The sequence below is a fragment of the Narcine bancroftii genome, chromosome 4, assembly GCF_036971445.1.
Source record: "Narcine bancroftii isolate sNarBan1 chromosome 4, sNarBan1.hap1, whole genome shotgun sequence".
Classification (NCBI taxonomy): domain Eukaryota; kingdom Metazoa; phylum Chordata; class Chondrichthyes; order Torpediniformes; family Narcinidae; genus Narcine; species Narcine bancroftii.
In genome coordinates this window covers 305,673,363-305,696,651 of record NC_091472.1, presented here as the reverse complement: position 1 = coordinate 305,696,651, position 23,289 = coordinate 305,673,363, and the positions used below count along the sequence as shown (strand labels likewise).

At 41.8% G+C, this 23,289-nt stretch overlaps 1 long non-coding RNA gene across 1 annotated transcript in view; it reads left to right on the top strand.

Moving 5' to 3' along the window:
• Positions 1-13,726, top strand: part of LOC138762212 (uncharacterized) — a 120,183-nt gene extending 106,457 nt beyond the window's left edge. Inside the window, exon 4 of the long non-coding RNA XR_011356837.1 lies at positions 13,392-13,726. This is a non-coding gene — a long non-coding RNA (uncharacterized lncRNA). The remainder of the gene's footprint in view (positions 1-13,391) is intronic.
• Positions 13,727-23,289: the final 9,563 nt, after the last annotated feature.

Below are 23,289 nucleotides of genomic sequence, written 5' to 3'. Positions count from 1 at the left end.
AGCATAGCCCAGTGGCCCTAACAGTAGGAGAAAGAGAAGCAAAGAGAATCACCGTGTCTGTGGATTCACCTTTAGTCCTCTTGCAGCCTCTGCAGCAGTGCAGACTCCCGTTCAAACCATTGGCAACCTGAGCTCCAGATCCAAATCTCCAATACGATCAGGAAGCCTTCAATAACATTGCCCTCAGCACCCTTTTGAATCCTGCTTCAGATACCACGTTTCCATGAGCTAGTTTCCAAGCAGCCTGCAGCCTGTGTGGGTCTTCCGACTGCAAGTTGTCAATAGTCCTCACCCTGTGTGGGTCCTTCAGCCACCAAGTCCCTCACTGATCCACTGCTGTGTAACTTAATTGTGGCTGATAAGGCTTCAGAAATAATTAGTACTCCTTCACCATCATAGGGCTGGAGACATGCCTTTTCCTTATGTAATTTGTGCTTCCAAATCTTTTCCCAGCAGGATCTGATTTCACATCATATGGTTGGCTTTCTTTACTATATATAAGTGTAGTGTACATAAACCAAAAGTAATGGACACTACATTTTATTTAAATATTTATTTTCAATGTTGCAAAATTTCAGGATTAGTTAGTTCAAGTGAGACCTTATCTTCTTGGCAGCTTCAGGGTTAAAAAGTAATTACAGATAAAACAGCAAGAAATCCTAAATGCTATATCAAGATTCACTATAAAAGATGATTTGCTACAGCAGTCACATGAACAAGATGTTTAAACCAACAGCAACTTCATTTTCTGTCCTCTAACCTTGTTGCCAGTATCAATTGTGACTCTTTGTTGAGGTGGTGCATTTTAGAAGGACAGGGTTAAGTACAGGGTACAGGGTTAAGGAACATAGGAACATAGGAAGTAGGAACAGGAGTAGGCCAAAAATGGCCCATCGAGCCTGCTTCGCCATTCATTAAGATCATGGCTGATCTAATTTGTGACCTAACTCCACCTACCTGCCTTCTCCCCATATCCCCTAATGCCTCTATCATGTAAAAATTTATCTAACCGAATTTTAAATATGTCTAATGAAGCAGCCTCAACCACTTCCCTGGATAGAGAATTCCAAACATTCACTACTCTCTGGGAAAAACTATTTTTCTTCATCTCTGTCCTAAATCTACTACCCCGAATCTTGAGACTGTGTCCTCTCATTTTAGTTTCCCCGGCCAGCTCAAAAAACCTTCCTACATCTATCCTATCCATACCCTATATGTTTCTATAAGATCTCTCATTCTTCTGAACTCGAGCGAATACAATCCTAGATGATTTAATCTTTCATCATAAGTCAACCCCTTCATCCCAGGGATCAACCTAGTAAACCTCCTCTGAACCGTCTCCAAAGCCAGTATATCCTTCCTCAAATATGGAGACCAGAACTGGACACTGTACTCCAGGTGCGGTCTCACCAGTACCTTATACAGTAGCAACATTACCTCCCTACTCTTGAATTCAATTCCTCTAGCGATGAAGGCCAACATTCTATTTGCCTTCTTAATAACCTGCTGCACCTGCAACCCAACTTTTTGCGATTCATGCACAAGCACTCCCAAGTCCCTCTGAACAACAGCATGCTGTAGTTTTTCACCCTTTAAATAATATTCAGCTCTTTTATTTTTCTTTCCAAAGTGGATAACCTCACACTTACTAACATTGCACTCCATCTGCCAGACCTTTGCCCACTCATCCAGCTTAACTATATCCCTCTGCAGACTCTCCACATCCTCATTACAATTTGCTCTTCCACTCAATTTGGTGTCATTCGCAAACTTGGCTACAGCACATTTTGTCCCCTCCTCCAAGTCATCAATGTAAATGATGAACAGTTGTGGGCCTAGCACCGACCCCTGTGGCACCCCACTTACCACTCTCTGCCAACCTGAAAAACTCCCACTTATCCCGACTCTCTGCCTCCTGTCAGACAACCAATTTTTGATCCATGCCAATATAATTCCCCGGACTCCACTTTCCTGTAACTTACTGAGAAGTCTCTTGTGCGGCACCTTATCAAACGCTTTCTGGAAATCCAAATACACAACATCAACCTGTTCCCCTCTATCCACTGCACCCATTATAACCTCAAAGAATCCTAGCAAGTTTGTCAAACAAGATCTTCCCTTTCTAAAACCATGCTGTGTCTGCCTGATTGAACCCTTACACTCCAAAAGTTTCACTATTTCATCTTTAATGACGGCTTCAAGCATTTTTCCAACTACAGACGTCAAGCTAATTGGCCGATAATTTCCAGTCTTCTGCCTACATCCCTTCTTAAAAAGTTGCGTGACATTTGCTGTCTTCCAGTCTGCCGGGACCTGCCCAGAATCCAAGGAATTTTGGTATATGACCACCAATGCATCAACTATAACTTCTGCCATTTCCTTCAGAACCCTTGGATGCATATCATCAGGACCAGGTGATTTGTCCGGCTGTCGTCCCATTAGTTTCTCCATCACTACTTCCTTTGTAACAACTATTTTATCAAGGCCCTCCCTAACATTCGCATCCTTAACTCTGCACTTGGGCACGGTGTCTTCCACCGTGAAGACTGACACAAAATATTTGTTCAATGCCTTGGCCATTTCCTCATTTTTTGCTACCAGTTTTCCTTTCTCATCCTCCAAGGGTCCTATGTTAACTCTGGCCACCCTCTTCCGTTTTATATATTTATAAAATTTTTTGCTTTCTGTTTTTATATTTTGTGCCAATTTACTTTCATAATCCTTTTTCCCATTTCTTATTACCCTCTTTGTAACCTCTTGTTGTCTCTTAAAGTTATCCCAATCTTCCAGTAACCCACTGCTCTTTGCAGCTTTGTACACCTGCGCCTTCAATTTTATACTCTCTTTTATTTCCTTTGTTAATCACAATTGATTTTTCCCTCCCTTGCTGCCCTTTTTCCTGACCGGAATATATTTTTGTTGAGCATTACAAAATATTTCTTTGAAAATCTTCCGCTGTTCCTCAACTGTTTCATCAATTAGCCTGTGCTCCCAGTCCACTCTGCCCAATTCCTCCCTCATCCTATGGTAGTCACCCCTGTTTAAGCATAATATATTAGTTTTCGATCTAACTACTTCCCCTTCCATCTGAATGAGAAATTCAATTGTACTATGATCGCTATTTCCCAGATGGTCTCTGACTATTACATCATTTACTCTACCTATCTCATTGCACAACACTAGATCCAGGAGAGCATTTTCTCTTGTGGGTTCCTTAACATGCTGCTCAAGAAAGCTATCGCGGATGTATTCTATGAAGTCCTCTTTCAGACTCCCACGACCAACTTGATTTTCCCAATCTATGTGGAAGTTAAAATCCCCCATGACTACTGCCATGTCATTATTACATACCTCACTTATCTCTCTATTTATTTCCTGTGCCACTAAACTATTGTTATTTGGTGGGTGATAGATAACACCCACCAATAATTTTTTTCCCTTTGTTATTCTTTATCTCTACCCAAATGGACTCAACATTATGCTCTTTAGATCTTATATCATCCCTCACTATTGCCTGGAGCTCATCTTTGATTAAGAGTGCAACTCCACCTCCCTTACCATCCTGTCTATCTCTTTGCACCACCTGATACCCTTGAAAGTTTAATTCCCATTTAGGGTCACCTTGTAGCCATGTTTCCGTGATGCCTATCAAATCATAGCCTCAAGTTCACTAACCTTATTTCTAATACTGCGGGCATTCAGATAAAATGCCCTTATGCTCTTTGTCCTTTTAATATCTAGTGACTTCTGTAACCTTTTCTTTTGATTTTTCTGCCCACTATTTTTCTTTGTAATTTTCTGAACACTATCATTGACCCGAAAACTCACTGCACCATCTGATTTTTTACTTTCTCCTCCCAACATTACTTTTCCTATTTTACTTTTCCTGGCCATTTCTTTATCTTCCCTACCCTTTTCCCTATCACTCTGGTTCCCATACCCCTGCCAAATTAGTTTAAACCTTGCCCCACTGCTGTACCAAACATACTTGCCAAAATGTTGACACCTTTTGGATTTAGGTGCAACGTGTCCTTCTTGTAAAGATTACTTAAGAGTGTGGTTGAACAGAGGATCTTTGGGGTTCAAATCCATGCATCCCTCAAGGTCGTCACACAAGTTGATAGGATAGTTAAGAAGGCCTATGGGATGGGGTTAAGTACAGGGTTAAGGGTTACTTAAGAGTGTGGTTGGACAGAGGATCTTTGGGGTTCAAATCCATACATCCCTCAAGGTCGCCACACAGGTTGATAGGATAGTTAAGAAGGCCTATGGGATGCTGAGCTTCATTAATAGGGGGAATGAGAGATCACGTTGAAATTCGACAAATCTCTGGTAAGACCACACTTAGAGTATTGTGTTCAGTTCTGGTCAACTCATTACAGGAAGGATGTGGAAGCTATGGAGAGGATGCAGGAGAGACTTACCAGGATGTTTCCTGGATAGGAAAACAAGTCTTATGAGGCAAGGTTAGCAGAGCTGGGACTTTTCTCTTTGGAGTGTAGAAGGATGAGAGGAGACTTAATAGAGATCTACAAGATTATGAGAGACAGATAGGGTGGACAGCCAGGACCTGTTTTGCAGGGCAGGATCAGCTTACACTAGAGGACATATGTACAAAGTTAAGGGAGGGAAGTTTAGGGGAGACATCAGGTGTAGATTTTCTACCCAGTGAGTTGTGGGTGCTTCTGTTGTGGGTGCCTGGAATGCTTTGCCAACGATGGTGGTGGAGGCTGAAACGTTGGGGAATTTAAGAGACTCTTGGATGGACATGAATGAAAGAAAAATAGAGGGTTATGGGGTAGGGATGGATTAGTACTTTTTTTTCAGGAAGGAATATATGAGTCAGCTCAGCATCGAGGGCCTGTACTGAGCGATCTTGCTCTTTGATCTGTGATCAATTATACTGGACAATGAAGATTTTTCTTCCTGAACACTTTTGGGTATATTTTATGATCACTAAAATCATCTTAACATTTTCCTATCACATACTGTTCTTTAGCTATAACCTATTTTTATGATTTCCTGTCAGATTTTAAATCTATTTCAAGCCTACAAAACCATGTCAACATGTTGATGAAAATTCATTTTCTTCATTCACACTTGAACTTCTTCCTTGTTGATCTGGCAGTCAGTTGCAAACATAGTGAAAGGTTTCATCAGTGTCCATGGAAAAGTAATATCATGGTAACCAAAATCCATCAATGTTGGCCAACTATTGTTGGACACTGACACAAGAGGTATCAGATGCTGAGTACATACGAAAATCAGCGGTAAAATATTTTTAGGCCAGTTGAACTAACGTAATGTGTCAATATCATTATGCAATTAAACAAGCTAAATTCAATAAAAGTTAGTTTAATGTTTCTCCAACTTCCTACATGATCTGTTACAATCCCCAATTTTTTTTCAGGAAGCAATCTTTTGAAAACATTTGTTGTCCAGTGTTATCAGACTCACTGCTGGGTAGGATGTGGAACTACGGATGCATTCTTTATCACCACCCCCAACATTTTGGTCATGCTCGGAACTATATTCAATGTTAATAAAGGAAATGCAGTGTTCTTCACAGGAAATGTATTAATGCAGACTGTACACTGGTTATGTGAGAATTATGCTCCTCAGAACTGTCTGTCAATTTCTCTGTCAGTCAAAATGTCCTTTTCCTGTAGTTTCCCTATCCTATTGCTCTACATCTTTCTTTCTTTGGCTTGGCTTCGCGGACGAAGATTTATGGAGGGGGTAAAAAGTCCACGTCAGCTGCAGGCTCGTTTGTGGCTGACCAGTCCGATGCGGGACAGGCAGACACGATTGCAGCGGTTGCAGGGGAAAATTGGTTGGTTGGGGTTGGGTGTTGGGTTTTTCCTCCTTTGCCTTTTGTCAGTGAGGTGGGCTCTGCGGTCTTCTTCAAAGGAGGCTGCTGCCCGCCAAACTGTGAGGCGGCAAGATGCACGGTTTGAGGCGTTATCAGCCCACTGGCGGTGGTCAATGTGGCAGGCACCAAGAGATTTCTTTAGGCAGTCCTTGTACCTTTTCTTTGGTGCACCTCTGTCTCGGTGGCCAGTGGAGAGCTCGCCATATAATACGATCTTGCATACACTTGTTATAATTCATTATTTTTCACTCTAATCCTCCCCATAATTAAATTAATGGAATATACATTGTATGTAGTCATTATAGATACCATAAGCAATTCTTATTATAATTAATACTTGTTTTAAAAATGTTCTGGAGAGTTTGTGTAAAGTTGGATTTCTCTAAGTCATGATTTGTAATCCGGCAAGCCCCTGTACATTATCCATTACCTTTTCGTAGGCATTGCTTCTGTTTCCACCACCCACGCAGGCAGTAAACTCCAGATACTACCCTGAATAAAAAAAAGAATTTTTCTTGCATTTTCCTTGATTTTTTTTTGTCCAAATGTGTTTAATCCATATCCTTCGAACAATCATCGAATAGAAACTACTTTCTTCTATCTAATGCAGTGATGATCTTGCAGCAAAGCTTTTGCACTGCAAATAGGTGACACTTCATACAGAGTGTCATCTGGGTCCAAATCCATTGCTTGAAATTCCTGCAGATACTAACCACTTTCAACTTCCCAATCAGTCCAACTGTGACTGCATCCAAAAAACCAGATGATCGTTGATCTACTTCCCATTGATTGATAACTAACTGGCAAATGTCAACTCACAAGGTAATGAAGGGCTATTGATAACCAAATCTGTCAGGAAGGAATAGTGAAATCAAATATTAGAGCAGATCTCTGAATAGAGGTGGAGTAGAGTAAACCAGTAAAAACATAATACTGAATCTTCTATCTGAATAAACACTGCATTCATAACAAGATGGGTGAATTAAGGTACACACAGAAATAATTAGGTATGATCAATTGCCACTGTAGAGATGTGGTTGCAACATGATAAAGGTTAAGAATTAAATATTCTAGGATCCTTGAATTTTAGGAATAATAGACAAAATTGAAAATTATCCAGATAATTAAATGCCAGATCACAAGGATTTAAGTCTGGAGATCCAGATTTATGGAAAGCCATCTTCCTGGCCAAGTGGAGTTTCCAGATGAAAATGGAAACAATGAAGAATACCCAACAGCTGCGGCAGGGCTGAAATGACATAACCTGCTATAAAACCAAATCTAGTGCAGTAGGAGACAGCAAAGCATCATTCCCAGATGAACTCAATGCCTTCGAAATTGGATTCAAACATAAGTACAAGGAAGAACCACTCTCCTGTCTGTATCCGAGGTTGACGTGCGGCCTGCCTTCAGGAAAGCCTGTCCAGATGGAGTACCTGGCTGAGTGTTAAAAACTGTGCTGACCAACTTGCCAATGTATTTAAATTTAAAATTTAGACATACTTTTTTTCTTTTCAAGCAGGCGTCAATCATACTGGTACCCGAGAAGAGTATAGTAACCTGCCTTAATGACTACTGATCAGTGGCACTCACATCAATAGTGACGAACTGTTTTCAAAGGCTGATGTTGAAGCATATTAGCTCCTGACTGAGCAGTGACAAGGATCTGTTCTAATTTGCCTATCTTAACAACAGGTCGACACTGGATGACGTCTCTATGGCTCTACACAAAGTCCTAGAACACCTGGACAGCAAAGGTGTATATGTCAGAATGCTCTTTATCGACCAGAGCTCAGCATTTAACCCCATTGTCCTCTCAAAATTAATCAGCAAACTCCAAGACCTGGGACAACACCTCACTATGTAATTGGATCCTGGATTTCCTCACCTCCTCCACAATCTCTATCAGTATTGGAGTACCACAGGCAACTGTTCTTAGCCCCCAGCTTTACTCACCCACAGAGAAAAGATCGTAGAGTTGTATGTGATGTCATGTATGTATATTGACAATAAATCTGAAATCTAATATTAAACAATGGGATAAAGACAATGCACAAAAAAGATTTTTGCTCAGAACATTAAGAAGTAGAATTAATTGTGATGGGTCTAGAAAAGATCAAGAGGCAGAAAAATATGAGTGGAAGTTGTACCTGGGCCACTGAGCAGTAGTGTCATACACACCGTGGTTCCAGTCAGGATATTAGAGGTGCATGTGACTTGAGTAATATATTATCATGGAACACTTACATCTACATGTAGACTGACAAACTAAATTGGCAATATCTGTGTGAATTCATGGAACGTATGACAGATTGTTTTCTACATCAGTATCTTGAGGAACCAATGAGAGTTAGTGAACTGGCAGTTATATGGCCTACAGTGATCAAGATAAGATAAAATTTCATAAAACCAGGTTGTCAAATACTAAGATAATGAAGTATCATGACCTGAGTTGCAAAGCTGATGTTGACTAAATAATCAATGGTTCACATTCAAAGAATGAATATGTGGTTTACAAGTAATATATATTAAAGCCTAACAAGAAATGTGGCTATAAAGAGAACTTCTAAAAAGTATTAGATTAAAGAAATGGGCTTCATAATATTGCCCAAAAATTTATAGGTTGATAAAAATATTTTTTTTCAGAACTCATCCGAGGACCAAGATAGTCAAAGGGAAATAGAAAATAGAATACGAGGGCAAGGTAGTGAGGGGGATTATAAAAAAAACAGATTTAGAAGCTTGTATATATATATATATATATATATATATATATATGTACGAAGAAAATTGAGAAAAGATAATGTGGGCCCCAGACAGACTGAGTCTGGAGAAATTATAATTGAGAAAAGAAAATGGCAGAGATATTAACCAATATTTTGTGTCTGTCTTCACAGAAAACAGTACAGAAAACCTCCTAGATACAATGATAAATGACTGATATAGAGTGATTGAGAAACTGAGAGAAATTAGTATGTGATTAGTATTGGTGAAATTAATGGGATTGAAAGGGTATCAATCCCCAGGAGTGATGACTTACATCTTAGGGTTTGAAAGAGGTGACAGTTGAAATAGTGGATTCACAATATGACCTCTCCAAAAATATCATGGGTTCTAAAACCATTCTTACAGGTTACAAGGTGGAAAATATAACCCCACTAGTAATAAAAAGAGAATAGAGAATTAGAGACCAGTAGCAGGAAAAATACTGCTATCTATTTTGAAGGAAGGGATGACTTAGAATACAAAAAAAGGAGTGAGCAGCGTTAACATGGACTTATGAAAGGAAAATACACTTGATAAATCTGTGAGGTATAAAGCTGGGGTCAGCAAGGATTGTAAGGAAAATGCGAAGAAGCTTCATGGGCATATTTATAGGTTAAGTAAAAGGTAGAATATAATGTAAAGGTAAAGGTTCCATTATATTCATTATTCTCACAGAAACCTACAGCGCCCTGGTGTTCCTAGGTGGTCTCCTCTCCAAGTACCGACCTGGCCTGAGCCTGCTTAGCTTCCAAGATCAGACAATCTCAGGCATATTCCAGCTATTAGATGCTGTGAGGTGATTCTCAGGTAGAAAACATAGAATCGTCGAGTATTTTTTTTAGATGGGAAGTATTTAAAAGGTGTTGTTGTTCAGAGACTGAGATTTGTTTAAATGGAAAGATTCTAATCCACCTACATTGATTCAAAATGGTTCTCTCAAATTATGGCATGTTAAAGTTTAGAGAAAGTTAGGAGCTGTTACATTTGATACTTCTGTTAAATTTTAACAGACTTGGCGACTTTTTATAAATTATTTCCACATGACTTAGTTAGTATAATTATTTTCCCTTCCAGTCTATATTTCATTTTATTTCTTTTCTCTTTGTTGGTGAAAATCAGATGATTAATTTTAATAATAAATTCTCAGGGTAGGCTGTCTCGTCTTTTTCTTTTATTAGATTAGGTGGGGTTTTATATATTTTTTTCTTTTTTTGAAGATTTCAGTTTGAGGAGATGAAAACATATTTGTTAATTGTGAGGTAGTACACTACCTCACATCTCCATCGGGCACACAAAACTCAAAACGGTCAACCAGTTTACCTATCTCGGCTGCACCATTTCATCAGATGCAAGGATCGACAATGAGATAGACAACAGACTCACCAAGGCAAATAGCGCCTTTGGAAGACTACACAAAAGAGTCTGGAAAAACAACCAACTGAAAAACCTCACAAAGATAAGCGTATACAGAGCCGTTGTCATACCCACACTCCTGTTCGGCTCCGAATCATGGGTCCTCTACCGGCACCACCTACGGCTCCTAGAACGCTTCCACCAGCGTTGTCTCCGCTCCATCCTCAACATCCATTGGAGCGCTTACACCCCTAACGTTGAGGTACTCGAGATGGCAGAGGTCGACAGCATCGAGTCCACGCTGCTGAAGATCCAGCTGCGCTGGATGGGTCACGTCTCCAGAATGGAGGACCATCGCCTTCCCAAGATCGTATTATATGGCGAGCTCTCCACTGGCCACCGTGACAGAGGTGCACCAAAGAAAAGGTACAAGGACTGCCTAAAGAAATCTCTTGGTGCCTGCCACATTGACCACCGCCAGTGGGCTGATTACGCCTCAAACCGTGCATCTTGGCGCCTCACAGTTTGGCGGGCAGCAGCCTCCTTTGAAGAAGACCGCAGAGCCCACCTCACTGACAAAAGGCAAAGGAGGAAAAACCCAACACCCAACCCCAACCAACCAATTTTCCCTTGCAACCACTGCAATCGTGTCTGCCTGTCCCGCATCGGACTTGTCAGCCACAAACGAGCCTGCAGCTGACGTGGACTTTTTACCCCCTCCATAAATCTTCGTCCGCGAAGCCAAGCCAAAGAAGAGTACACTATGTCATATCATATGACATATTGTGATATTTTCCCCTTTTTGATTATATACTTCTTCTTATGTGTTGTTTACCTATAATATGATTAATAAAAAGATTGAAAAAGAGAGAAAGAGAAACACTTCTTCCCATGGACAACGAGAATGTTGAATGACCAAAGGAACTGTTCACACTCACATCCAAGACTCTCATGGAGATGAAGCAATATTTATTTAGTTATTTATCTGAATACTTGTTTTCCATTTGCATTGTTTGTCTGTTTGTGTGTCTGAATATTTTACATCGAGGACCGGAGATTGCTGTTTCGCCGGGTTGTACTTGCAATCAGATGATAATAAATCTGGTATGCAGGCAATGGGGAAGGCAAAGAATATGTAAATTTTGTCCCCCAAAAGTACCAACCAATGACAACATTCAAGAAGAGAAACTCCAGCAATCATGCCCTGTAATTCATTGGTGTCCCTCTCCAGCAAATTGTGGGAATTATAACTGAGCAGTGTGAATGTAAGTAATCATATACACAATGTAACTACAATGGCAGGTCAAAGGCTAGGCATCCAATGGTGAGTAACTCAACTCCTAACTCCTCAAAGCCTGTCCACCATCTACAAAGCTCTAGTAATGGAATACCCCTTACTTACCTGGTTATGTGCAGCTTCAACGGCACTTAACTTAACACCATGCAAGATACATCAGCCCCCTTAGGAGGAAACCCATCAGTCCACTATAGATGAACAGTAACAGCAGTTTGTACCACCTATAGAATGCACTTCAGCAATTCTCCAAGACTCTGCGCAGTACCTTCCAAATCCATTACCTGTACAAGTAAAAAGTACAAGGCCTGCAATAGCAAGGGAGCACCACCACCTAGAGGTTGCCCTCCAAGGCACATGCCATCCTTCACTATGCCTGGGTTAAAATCCTGGAACTCCTTCCCCAACAACATTATGGGTATACCCTCTGCTCGAGGGCTAAGGCAGTTTAAGGCAGCAGTTCACTGCCTTCTCATGGGTGAGTATATATGGGCAATTAACTGTTGGCTCAGGATGCAAAGGCCACATCCCTTCCATGAATAATAAAAAATGTTGGGATCCATTGCAAGAAGGGTCTATTGAAAGAAGGTTTGAATATTAATGATTTAGATGAAAATGTAGGTGTGGAGACACCAAAATTGATGGTATTGTGGTCTGTGAAGAAGGTTTTCTAAGGGATAGAATGGCAGATGGAATTTTACTTGGACAAGTGTGATGTGGTGCATTGTGTGAAGGTAAACAAAGGCAGGACATACAAAGGAAAGCAGTAAAGCCCTGGGGAGTGTTGTAGACCAGACGGTCATAGTATGTAGTTCCTTCAAAGTGTTGCCACTGGTGCGGACCTGGGAGTGCAGAGACCGGAGACACAGCTCTGCTCCTAAAGGTTCAACCAACCCAGTCCTAATACAGGCTTTAAATCATCTGTTAAAGGAGCCAATAGTGTTTTTTAAAAATTCTGCAACTGTCAAGGGCTGTGTTCAAGATAGTGGTGCCTGTACTGGAAACAATTGTGAGGCGTTGCAGATGCTGAGGGAGCAGCAGACCAGCACAGGGCCGGAAACGGGAAAAACACTGCCAATGAGAAGGAGAAGCGGAGGAGACTACCTCTGCCACAAACCAGCGAGAAGCTCAGTGGCTGATGGATGCTACAGGACAGTCACCACAGGAGCTGACCAGTGACCAGTGGCTGAGGGACCCACACAGGCTGTGGGCAACTTGTGGTCGAAGGACCCACACAGGCTGTGGGCAGGGGCATCTGAAGACTGGCTCATGGGAATCAGGTATTGGTGCTTGGATTTGAGAGTGTCGGACTCTGGCTTTAACTTACTCTTAATTTAGTCTATGTGTAGTCTGAGTCCAGCGCGTTCTTTGAATGAAGTGATAGGAGAAGGTATTCGGTTCAACAGTCAATTTATTACACAGCACAAGAATAAAACTTAACAGAGCTCTGGGTCACTCATTAGTTCATAGGTCACCTGCACAGTGAGCTACTCCCCAAGACTGACCCCTATTGTCCAGTTGGCTCAGTTTATATAGGTCAACCTTATCATACAGAACAAAAGTTGGCTTCCTTTGCTAGATTTCATTATCATACAGAACAAAAGTTGTCTTCCTTTGCTAGATCTTTTTGCATAAGGGTTATCACAAGTCATCTCCTGTTTTGCAGATATCTGGGGTGTAGCACTCCCATCTTAATCCTCCAGGCCAGACTATCCTGTTGAGTTGATCAGAAATTAATTCAACCCCAGATATTTCTAATCACCATTCTGTTCTTGTCTGGCCAATTTCTGCTGTTCTCTTTAACACCTCCTCCTGCCTTAATCTTCCCCCTAGACTGGTTTTCCATTCCCTTTGTTTCTTGCAGGCCATTCTTTGTTCTGATCTGGCCTGTGTCTCCTGTGCTACTCACCACCTCCTTTAGTTTGAGCATTCCTCCTAAATCGTTTTATGCATTTCCTCTCCCTGTATTTTGGAGCAGACAATTTTGCTCAGCCAACTTTGCTCCATGCTGTGATTGCCACTTAATCACATTCCTTTTTCCCTGAACCATGCAGTAAATATACACTTATTAATTAATCATTTATTTCATACTGTTTTAACCCCTAGATTCCAACAAGAGGGAACTGAGGGCAAGAAGGGTTCCCGAAGGGCCTCGGGCACAAAAGGCTTCCTGATCGTGGCAGAGGTTTGGATCTGGAGCTTGGGTTGCTGATGGGTCGAACAGGAGTCAGTGCGGCTGCAGAGGCTGCTGGAGTGTTGCAGGTGAATTCACAGACATTTGGTAACTCTGAAGAGACTCTCTTTTGTTTCTCTTTCTCTCTTACTGTAAAGGATGCTGGGCAACACTAATGGCAAATCTTTGTCTGCCTTATGGCAGGCAGAGGTAATTTTGTGTAATCTTACATGCTCTGTACTATTACATGACAATAAAGGAATCTTGAATCCCGAGTCTTAAATCTTAAAAGTGGCAACGTAATTCGACATAGCAGTGAAGAAGGTGAATTGCATGCTTACTTTAATTAGTCAAAGCATCCAGAGTTTGTGCAAGATATTGGCAAGACTGCATTAAGAACATTGTGCGCAGTTCTGGTCCACCATACTCTGGGATTAAGCCAGAGAGGGTGCAAAAAAGATTCACAGAGATATTGCCAGAGCTGGAAGGCTTGATTTATGAGAGACTGGATAATTTTTCATGGATCAAAGGAGAATTAGCAGTGACGAAGTAAAGGTGTATGAAATCATGATGGACATAGATAAAGGGAAGGTGAATATAGACTTTTTCATAGGGTGCGGGGAGAGGGGTAGTCTTCAGATTTCACATTCAGATTTATTGTCAGAGTACATACATGGCATCACATACAACCCTGAGATTCCTTTTTTCCTGCGGGGATGGCCAAAAATAAACTGTACATAGAGTAGACATATAAACAAATAAAAGAATTGTAAACAGATAATGAATGTGAATTAAGTGACTGCAATACAGAGAGAACAAAAGAAAAACAATAAAGTGAACAAGAGACTTTAAATGAGTCTTTCACTGAAGAGTCTGATGGTGGAGGGGGAGCAGCTGTTCCTGAACCTGGTGATGTGAGTCTTGTGGCACCTCGACCTCTTTCCTGATGGCAACAGTGAGAACAGAGCGTGTGCTGGGTGGTGTGGGTCGATGATTATTGCTGCTGCCCTTTGATGGCAGTGTTCCCTGTAGATAATAGTGGGGAGAGTTTTTCCTGTGATGTCCTGGACTTTGTTCACAACCTTTTCCAGGGCTTTATGATCAGGGGCATTGGTGTGCCCACACCAGACCATGATGCAGCCGGTCAGTACACTTCCCACCACACATCTGTAGAAATTTGCCAGGGTTTCTGGAGTCATACCAAACCTCCACAAACTCTTGAGGAAGGAGAGGTGCTGACATGCTTTTTTTATGATGCCATTGGTGTGTTGGGCCCAGGAAAGATCCTCCGAGATAGTGACTCCCAAGAACTCTAATTTGCTCACCCTCCCCACTTCTGATCCCCCAATGATCACTGGATCGTACATCTCTGGCTTTCCTTTCCTGAAGTTAACAGTCAGCTCCTTAGTTTTGGTGACATTGAGTGCAAGGTTGTTATTGGTGCAACATTCAGCCAAGTTTTCAATCTCCATCTTGTAGATGGTGTTATTATTATACCAAGCTATACAGTCTTCAATTGGAAGACATAGGTTTAAGCTGAGAGGGAAAAGATTTAAAGGGGAACTGAGAGGAAGTTTTTCACTCAGAGAATCGTGGGTATATGGATTGAGCTGCTGAGGAAATAGTAGAGATGGATACTATTTAAATGTGTGAATAACTTTTGGATAGGTACATGGAAAGAAAAGCTTAAATGAATATGGGCCAAACACAAGATTAGCTCAGGTAGTCACCTAGGTTGGCATGGATAAGTTCAGCCAAAGGGCCTGTTTCCTTGCTGTATAACTCTATGACTCAATGAGTACAAGAGGAGAATTTAATCATCTCCACCCTATCCCAGACATTCTTTTATTTTCCACAATCTCTCTTGAGATATTCCTGCTTTCCAACTTTTCCTCTTTTGATAAGGGTCATCAGCCTGAAATGTTAACCTTGTTTCTCATCTCATATATTGCCTGACCTGTTGAGTATATGAAGCTCTTTCTGGTTTGGGGTAAATGTATGCTGTAATTTTATATGTGTATTTTAAAGAATGGCTTTAAATTAAGGCTGTTAAAATACTCTTAATTTTAACAATTATTTGAAACTACTTTCTCACCATCTTTAGGTACTTCTGCTTTTTACATGTTGCTCCTGTGTAGTGTAGATTAGAAGCTTCCTTGGCACTTCTATCAGTGGTGACTGGGATCAAAGAGGTGTGCAGAATTTATTCTTTTAATTCTCCCCTCCTTCCTTCAAAACAATCTAGGAAACAGTATACTGACAAACCAGTGCAGAACCAAGCTATCTCATGCAAAATGGATTAAATCATATTTTGACTGTTGAATTTGTTCAAAGTTCCTACTTTAAATAAGGACATCAAGCTGCTGTGAGGTTTTCAAGCCATAAATTCAAAAGCTTTTCTGGTATAATTTATCAACTGTTTAACAAAACTGGCTAGGTTTATGGAATCAGAAAGTTAATCCTACTTCTTGCTTCTGAAACACATCTTACTATTCAATTACACTTGATTTGTAATCCTTTAAAATAACCTTATTCATCAAATAAACTCCATCCTTGTTGTCTCTGTTCTACTAAGGACCTTTCAAGTGTGTCATACTGAAAGGCTCTGCATCACTGAACATTTTGAAGCTTTGGTCACTAAAGAGTAGAGGAACTTAAAGTCTACAAACCAGCTCTTAATTACTTGAGAAACAAAGTAAACTGGTTAAATGTAAACCTATGAGACCATTCTGTTCTCAGCAAGGTGCCAAACTAAGAGAAATCAAGGTTTGGTGAAAAATCTTAAAGCCAACTATTCAACAAGTAACCCTGGTCTGTTATGCTTCATATAAACTCCTACAACTAATAATACTGTTATGGATAACCTTATAGAAGTAATAACTAATAGTAGATTCATTCCAGGTGCTGAATATACAGAATGTCTGGTCTGAGAACGAAAATCACTTAAAATGATTAATATACAAGGCATTTCATTAATTGTATTTCCAACTGAGTGCTGCAAACTTTTTTCTCAAGTAATTAAAACCTTTTATGGATTTTATATCCCATCCAATTGGATTCACAAACTTAAGAGTGGAATTAATAATAGCCTTAATGTTCTTTTGTGACAAATCATGTCTGATTCCAAACACAAAAATTAGATATTTAGTAATCTAAAATTTAACCTGTTATGTATTAATGAAGTAGTTATACTATGGCAAATCAAAATATCTTAAAGTCATTCATTGTTGCTTATATGTCGACACACAACACACAAATGATCAGAGTCAGTATGAACAATGATGAGGTTCAAATATATCTGATTGTGTGAAAATTTTGACCCTATTCCAGAATGTGAATATGTGATGCAAGAGTTGAAGTTTTACCTTCACGTGATAGCGCCAATACTTTTCTCTAAGATTCTTTTTGAATATTTTATTTATAATAAACACATGCAAAAATACAGTTTTCATATATCACAATGTTACAAAATAAAAATAATTAGATACATGTTAATTTTATATAAAGTGAAAAAGAAAAACAATCTAACACACCCTCCCAACCCCCACTCCCTCCCCAAACTGCCCACCACCTTACCCAAAAAATTCTAAACTAAAACTACAAAAAGAATATATAAAAAAAGAAAAAACTAACTAAAGGAAATAATATATTATATATATGGAAACACTCGAAGATCCCACATAAAAACATTTTCACAAAAACACATAATTTATTGAGGGAAGACTTCACGGAGCTAGAGGAATCAAAGGAATTATTCATAAATTCAATCCTAATGTTTGAGCATATGGGCTCCAAATCTCCAAAAAGATAGCATATTTGCCTCTCCAAACAGATAGCCTCTCAAATTTTTTTCTAAAATTGTTTACAGAACTGAAACAGTCATGTGGTAGTAGATGATTGCCTCCCAGACTGGAGGCCTGTGACTAATGGTGTCCTTTAGGGATCAGTGCTGAGACCATTGTTGTTTGTCAACTCTATCAATAATCTGGATGATAATGTGGTAAATGTGGTAAATTGGATCAGCAATCAGACCAGAGCAGTCTCAAGCAAGGAACAGCAGATGAGAGGCAGGAACGTGTCCAGTAACAGATGGGGCACTGAGGCCCACTGATGCCAGTCCCCCTGCAAGTTCCAGGGAAATGACAAGGCCAGCCGTCACTGATGGCCACGATGGCTGGCTACCAAGAGAGCCTCCTGTACGTCTGGGACCGCCTGTCCCGCAGATGCTTCCTGGTGGATACAGGAGCAGAGGTCAGTGTGATACCCCCGACAAGGTTGGACACTAGGCGCAGGCTAGTGGGACCCACGTTGAGGGCTGCCAACAACAGAAGTATATGGACCTTTGGCACTCGTAGGGCTGAGCTGCATTTCAGGGGCAGTCACTTCTCGTGGGAGTTCACACTGGCCGCAGTGGAACAACCACTTCTTGGAGCGGATTTCCTGCAAGTCCACAATCTCCTAGTGGACCTTAAGGGTAAGCGACTTGTCCACACCGAGACCTACCAAAGCATCGCACTGAGGGGTGCTAGGTTTCTGGCAATGCACCTGGACTTCGCCCACAGCTCGGAGGATGAGTTCTCCAAGGTGCTAGCGGGATTCCCGGCAATCCTTTCCCCTCAGTTTACAGTGGAGATGCCTCGACACGGCGTCAGACATCACATCCTGACCAAGGGCCCACCTCTCCAAGCAAGGGCAAGACGACTTCCCCCGGGAAAGCTCCGACTGGCCAAGGAGGAGTTCTGCAAACTCGAGGAGTTGGGTGTTGTTCGACGGTCAGACAGCCCATGGGCCTCGCCCCTGCACATGGCGCCTAAAGCAACTGGGGGCTGAAGACTATGTGGCGACCATGGCTGGCTCAACGAAGCCACCACACCGGACTGTTACACCGTGCCACAGGATTTTACGCCAAACCTGCACGGGGCAACAATATTTTCAAAAGTGAACCTCCTGCGAGGATATCACCAGATCACGGTCCATCCTGATGACATCCCTAAGACGGCCATCATCACTCCATTTGGGCTGTTTGAGTTCCTGAGGATGCCATTCGGGCTCAAAAATGCACACAGACATTCCAGCAACTGATAAACACAGAGGACCGAGACCTGGTCGGCACTTTTGTCTACCTTGACGATAATCTCGTGGCAAGTAGAACCCAACAGGAACACCTTCAGCACCTCCGAAATCTGTTCAGGTGTCTGCAGTAGTTCGGCCTCACCATCAACCTGGCCAAATGCCAGTTTGGCCTGAACACCATCAACTTCCTGGGCCACAGGATTACAAAGGACAGGGCCACACCACTGCCCAACAAGGTAGAGGCCATCTGCAGCTTCCCAAAGCCCAGTACAACCAAAGGTCTGCAGGAATCCATGGGGATGATAAACTTTTACAGCAGATTTATCCCAGAAGCTGCTCGAGTGATGCACCCTCTTTTCATCCTGATGTCCGGCAAGGAGAAGGTCCCTTTCAAGTCGTTCGGAACAGCGGAGCCACCTTCGAGCTGGACATCGGTGGTAAACCAAAGGTCATCACTACAGATAGACTGAAGCTTGCCCACACTGACCCAGCAGAACCCGTGGAGACACCAACACCTCGACGCAGAGGCAGACCACAAAAGACTTTGGGAACTGTACCTACGGACACTATAGACTGTAACGCCGGTTTTGGGGGGTGTCATGTGGCGACCTGCAATTGCAGAGATCGGGCCAGCACATCGCGCGGCAGCAGACGCGAACAGAGATCGCTAAAGCGACTCCCAGGACAACGAGCCAGTGGGGGTAGAAGCTGGGGCTGTATCAGACCAACGGCCTTAAGATGGCGTTGGTCAAGCTGCCCAGCGAACTCATCAGAAACAGCCTGGGGAAGAAGCTCATGGATGTTGCCGCTCGCAATTGTTATTCATCTGGATGACTCAGTCAATCAGCAAAAACAGTGGGAACTCGAACAGTATAAAAGCAGCCTTTCCAGCCCTAATAAAGTGAGTGAGCTTAACCTGCTACACAGTGTGTGTTTCTTTGTAGCGGGCGGCTACACTATGTTCCTTGACCTGCTGAATTTCTCCAGCATTGTGTTTTTATTAAGGCTATGGTTCAGTCTTGTTACTCTAAATGGGCACCCTCCAACCAGATGGCATTAACATCAACCTCTCTGGTTTCCATTAGGCCTCTTTCCCTATCTGTTTGTCTCCTTTCTTCCAGCTCCTCACCCACTGTCTCTCTCTCTTTTCCTCCAACTCTGTATTCACAGAGCTACTTTCCTTCCCCAATCAACCTCAGCGTTTCTTTCCTGCCTTCCTATCCATGTCCATCTATGGCCTTGACTGTTAGCCTGTGCTCCTCCTTCTAACCCTTCTTCCCTCCTTCCCCCACTTCTTTATTAAGGTGCTTGGCTGATTTTTTGCTCATACCTTGACAGAGGGCTCGGACCCGAAACATTGGTTATACACCTTTTCCTCCTATGGATGCTCGGGGATCTGCTGAGTTTTTCCAGCACTTTTTTGCATTAACAAATATCTCTGAAGCAGGAGAGTTAGCCTAGATTTTAAACTTACTTCCACTGTAGGATTAGACCCACAACTTTCTGAGCTTCATACCTGAGCCTCAATTAATGGAGATAATAGGCAAGGTAACTAAGAGTTTTAATTGAGCTAAATTTTGAGGAGAGCCTTATGGCAGTGGAAGAAAGTTTTGGAGTGAACTCCAGAGCTTTGTCATCAAGAAACTGAAGAATTATCTCTCTTATAACATTAAACACCAGTCTAGCTCTCGGCTGCCTTTTAATTATGACAAGTGACCTGCACTTGACTAGTCACACATCTAAGCATGTTGTGCCAGCAATTCAAAGTGGCATTAATGCTGCTTACATTTGACAGAAAAATTAAAATGATCTTTCTGAATAGTTATAGAGCTATTAAACCCACCCATTGCCCATAACAGGTACTGATTAACACCGAGCAGCAAACATAACTTTTGAAAAATCATCTTACACCATAATTATCATGAACCTAAAGAGCAGGGAAGCAATTACCTCAGCCAAAGGGCAGGAATTGTATTGCTTCATCTGTAGAAAGTCACCTGGAGTGCATGTTGATGACATACTACCTGTCTTCAAATCTATAACTTGGTTTTACTGACATTATACACAAAGAATGGAGCACATTGCTAGCTTTTGAAAAATTTAGACCCCATTGAAAGGAGTTAAAAATAGTTGACAAGCGCCAGCTCAAGGAGGAAGACACCTACATTATGGTTTTCTGGACATTCTTAATAATCTTAATGCCCATTGCTGATCTGGAACGGAGTGGATACTCTTTATACAATTAAGTATAAATTTGGCAAAAAAAATCAGTTTGTTGAAGTTGTTTGGCTCATAATCTCATTGGAAGACCACAGAGAGTACGAATTGGAAACAAAATCTCCTCCTCACTGATTATCAATTCAGACGGGCCTCAAATACGTACGTCCTTAGCCCACTGCTCTACATGATATACACCATGACTGTGCGGCCAGACACAATTCCAATGCTATCTACAAGTTTGCCGATGATACCACAGTTGTCGGCAGAGTCACAAACAGTAATGAGGAAGCGTACAGGAGGGAGATAGATCAGCTCGGTGAATAGTGTAATGACACCAATTTTGTGCTCAACATCAGCAAAACCAAGGAGATGATTGTGGACTTCAGAAGGAAGTCAGGGGCCCTCACTGAGGGCTCAATGGTGGAGAGGGTCAAGAACCTCAAATTCCTGTGTGTCAACAGCTCTGAGGATCTGTCCTGGAGTCTCCATGTTGATGCAATCACAAAGCAGACTCGCCAACGGATATGCTTCGTGAGGTGTCTGAGTAAATTTGATATGTTACCGAAAACTCTCAAAATCTTCTATAGGTGTACTGCGGAGAGCCTTCTGGCTGGTTGCATCACTGCCTGGTATGGAGGCGGCATTTCTCAGGAGAAGGAAAAAAGCTCTAGAGGATTGTTAACTTGGCCTGCAACATCGCAGGCACCAGACTTCACTCCATGAGGCGGTGTCTTAAGAAAGCAGCCTCTCTCCTCAAAGACCCCCAACACCCAGGCCATGCTCTCTTCACTCTGCTACCATCGAGAAAAAGGTACAGAAGCCTAAAGACGAGCACTCAACAGCACAAGGACAGCTTCAGATTCCTGAATAATCAATGAATCGAAGACCCTGCCTTACTTTTTGTGCACTCCTATTTTAATGTTTTTATTTATAGTAACGTTGTAAGATGGTTATAATATGAATGTTTGCTCTATGATGTTGTCGCAGAACACCGAACTTCATGACAATAAATTCTGAGTCTGATTCTGAAATGTCTAAAGTTTGTTACTTTTAACATGTTAAATGGATTTAACAATTTTACTTTATTCGATGTAATCATTACATTTTAATGGATAAGGGAACTTTTTGGTGGATCAAATCGTTTTAATGTCATAACTTGAAAGCATTTGTACTTCCTTTAGATAACTCACCCCTTTCCAATCTTTGGCTTGGCTTCGCGGACGAAGATTTATGGAGGGGGTAAAAGTCCACGTCAGCTGCAGGTTTGTGGCTGACAAGTCCGATGCGGGACAGGCAGGCGCGGTTGCAGCGGCTGCAGGGGAAAATTGGTGGGTTGGGGTTGGGTGTGGGGTCTTTCCTCCTTTGCCTTTTGTCAGTGAGGTGGGCTCTGCGGTCTTCTTCCAAGGATTTATAGTATTTATCATTTATAAAACAATATATTTTGAGTAAAAGAGGTGATTGTTTCTAATCACAAAGGTCAAATCAGCACCGTTTGAGAACAGCGTTGTTTAAATTTAACACCGTTAATCAGGAAGCGCAGCTTAATCCAAGTGCAGACCAGATGTACACACTGCAAGGAATCAGTAGATGGGTTCTTCCAGAAAGCTCAACTGGACTCCTGCCAGCTCCTCATTGTTTAACGAACGAATGGCTTTTAGCTAAAATAGAGCGCATCTCCTTTTAAAATATATAAACACGTCAACTGATAACAATTCGAGTGCATCATTCATAATCCAGGATTCCCAATCAATGTTATTTGACTCATAACAACGGTCAAGACTAGAGAGGAGTAGATTTATGGAGAACCAACTGGCAAAAATCTGAACCATGCCAAAGAGTGTACACATAGAATTTATGGAGAAATCAATAGGTCTAAAAATCCAGCTTTTTCAGAGTTTCCTCCTTTTGCTGGTTTACTTGCAGAGAGGCGTGACAAATATCCCCATTCCCAGACAAACAGGAGGCGACGGTGTCAACATCTGTTTCCTTGCTGAGGATACCACCACGATATTACCGCAGCAATCCAAAAAAAACGTTCCCCACGCACGCCCACTTATAGTTTGGATCCCTCACTGTCCCGAATGACCCTCTCCAGAATGTAAAAGAGATGGATTGTGTCGCCAAAAGTCAAATAAGATTTATTCTGGAAATAAATGTCTTCGTGTGATTTTGAACGGGACATCTTGAAAAATAGACCAGCAAATAGGAATGGAAACGTGAACCTGGCCATGAATGAGGAGTCATTTGTTCATCACAGCAAGCACTTTGAGAAACTCCAAACTATTTGCATCAAACTTTATTATATATGGGCTGTTCTGCGTTCATAGAAACTGGAATCTCGAGCAAACATCGAGAATCTGGAGGGATTCAGGGGATCAGGCAGTATCCAGGGGCAGAATATTGACTGCCATCGGATGTTGCCTGACCTGCTGCGTCCCCCACCCCCGGCTTCTCCTGTCTTGGCTCTGCTTGCGGCCGAGTCCAATTTAGATCTTGACTGGCGTCGTCTCGGCATTGTGAGCCCACGTTCTGCATCCT